Source organism: Limulus polyphemus, unplaced genomic scaffold (assembly GCF_000517525.1).
Source record: "Limulus polyphemus unplaced genomic scaffold, Limulus_polyphemus-2.1.2 Scaffold8890, whole genome shotgun sequence".
Lineage (NCBI taxonomy): Eukaryota > Metazoa > Arthropoda > Merostomata > Xiphosura > Limulidae > Limulus > Limulus polyphemus.
The window spans coordinates 4,102-7,131 of NW_013674500.1; positions in this window are offsets into that span (position 1 = coordinate 4,102).

Here is a 3,030-nt window from a genome sequence, read left to right on the forward strand (position 1 = left end):
GCATTCGCCAAGGTACGGGATAGTTCTAGAAACTTGGCGTCACACTAGTCATGTGACTCGCTGACGCAACAATATTCTGAGGTTGAAAGAAGAGAGTTGTAGTTACAAGATATAAAATCGGTCCTTATATTATTTATTACCATAGTTAAATATGGCGCGCTTTGTATTTTAGGAACGACTTGGTGAATTTTAATGAGGGTATTTTATTACAACTATAGCTGTTCTTAGAATCATAAATGTTGATTAAAAACTACGGTTATTTATGGGCTGTTGTTAGAAGTTCAACATGACATTCTGTATTAACTAAGTTAGCTCAATTATCTAGTGTCAAAATGGAAACATTAATTTGTCTGTTATCAGCTTATAACGTCTATTTTAAGGTAAACTGTAAGTCATTTTGTAGTTGTTTGTTTATTGGGCCGGAAACAAAGACTTAGTTTACTTATTCTGTTTATTCACAAAATCGACGTAATAACTTGTTAAAAAAAATTCTATACCTGAGAGGGACAAGGCAGAACCACTAAATAACTGGACATTCATCAAGATATGTAATGTGAAATCATTCTGTATCCTTTGACTAAACAAATTTATGAAAAATGTACAATTAAAATGAGAAATATTTGTTTGAAACACAGTGAAAACCTGTTACAACGGACCGTTCCCTCTACTGAAGAGTTAGCTCTGTAGATACTCTACTCGTAAACAATTATCTCTAGTGATCTGTTCAAGACTGAATAAATTCAATTTATTTGCTTAAAATATTTAACGTCAGGCTCAGCCAGAGCGACTTGCGCTAACCGCGTGACTGGCAATTTCGCAAACTACTGACTAACAAAATCTATGTATAACATTTATTGCGAAGTTTGGCTTCGAAAATGAAACAATTGAAAATCGGCCAGTTTTAAGTCAGGTGATAAAATTTCGATCTCCATATTCCATAACTTGTAACGATTATTTTCGTGCCACGAGTGTGATGGAAGTTGTAAATATTTGGTGACCGACGCCTACACGGGAATAGCGAACTTTTATGTTTTTTCATTATTATTATTATTCAACCCATTGACTGAAGCTGCTCTAAACGCGCGCGGAATTTTTGCAAGCCGTATACCCTATACGGCGAATTAGCAGTCAATGAGTTAAAAATCCAATGGTGTAAAGCTTTACTATTAGGGCGCGAATATGTGACATCATTAGTAATTAAACGTCATAGACATTGGTGGCTGGTGACATTTTCGATATTGTGTTACAATGTCAACCAAATGAAATCACTGTACGTCACATATCTCACCTTCTTGTCTCTCCACAGCCCTCTGAAGTTGGTTATAACTTGTCTTACTCAACTCTCCTACCCGAACAGGAACGAACTGTTCTAGACGCCCAGTGTTTACTATTTGTTTATGCAGAAATATTAAGTAGTGAACGAAGATTCAGTAGCAGTTATTCATGTTTTATTACACTATTTTGGCTTAGTACAATTCAATTATAATTAATGATAAAAATACGTTAGGCTTAAGTGTTTAGATTATAGGTATGGGCATTTTATGTGAGGCATTGGGCACCGATAAAGTATCAAGTTTTCAGATAGACTACAGCCTTTATATTATAATTATTTGTTTTTACCTCAACGTAATTTACCTGATTAATAGTAGTGCGAGTGCAAACCCATAGGGGGCGCAATTTTGCATCTTTTTTTTTAATAGAACAGGTATATCAAACCTCTTTTTACCCACTCTTTGCGATACCATTACATGTTGCATGAATAACATTAATGTTTCCTGTTTCTCATTAGCTCTGTGCTAACTCCTGGGGACGAGACTGGGGCGAAGATGGTTACTTCCGTATTGTTCGAGGTCAAAATGAGTGCGACATAGAATCCTTCGTTGTCGGAGTTTGGGCGAAAAGAAATCATTTCAAGCTATCCAGTGCCCGTTAAAACTTATTCATTATATAAACTTTTCTGGCGTAAGAAATAAGTAAGATCTATTTTTCCTCTTTTAATAGCTAATTAGATAAATTAGTAATTTACTTTAGATAAATGTTTCCGTATCGATGCTTCAAAACCGACACTAAATTAACGAGTTTAGAAGTTAAATATAATCAACATAATGTCTCTGTCACATTCTCTGAGACATCCATATGGAATTATTATGTTTGTACAAATAAAGAAATGTTTCAAATGTTAATTATTGTTACTATTTTCTGGCGTGAAAATCTATTTGTGTAGACTTGAAATCTGCGTTTTTGTTTTTCCTTGCAGGTTTTGCACGACTTAGTTTGTTGTACATGGGTATCATTATATGCTTCTAAATATGGTTTGTTAGGCTATAGTGACGAATTAATTTTTTTTATACATACTCTATCACACGTTTTTTGTTTAGCTTTTTTAATTATACGTTACTTTTTGTGGTCTAAGCTAGTGCCATATATCATTAATATTCTATTCTGTATTATATTGATTTTAAGCATAAAATAAAGTGTTCATTGTGTTGAATTTTCTTTCATGCATTTATCAGCAAGGAACTATCAGACGTATTACATACAAAAACACTAAACTTCTACGTATAAAAGGTTTTCATCTGTTCTCAATATGAAGCTGCTGAACTAATTTCTGATAATATAAAAATGAAAACTTGTTGAAAACACGAGGAGAAAAAAGTTACAAAAACAAAACTACTAAATCTCAATACCTTTTTTTACAGTTACGGATTTCCTAAGCGTACAGTGTAATACAACCAAACTATAACACGTGACTATTAAAGACGACTTCCTGTCCACCACCTATAATATCCTGTCCTCCTAACCACCATTATAACTTACCATATTTAAAGTACCGCTATAACCTACCATCTTTAAAGAAATCTTCCTGTCCACTACTGTTACCTACCATATTTAAAAAAGTCTTCCTGTCCACCACTATAATATACCGTCATTAAAAAAGTCTTCCTGTCTACCACTATAACCTACCATCATTAAAGAAGTATTCCTGTTGTTACGTCTCCGTTTTTTTAATTGATTTTCCGTAACTTCGTG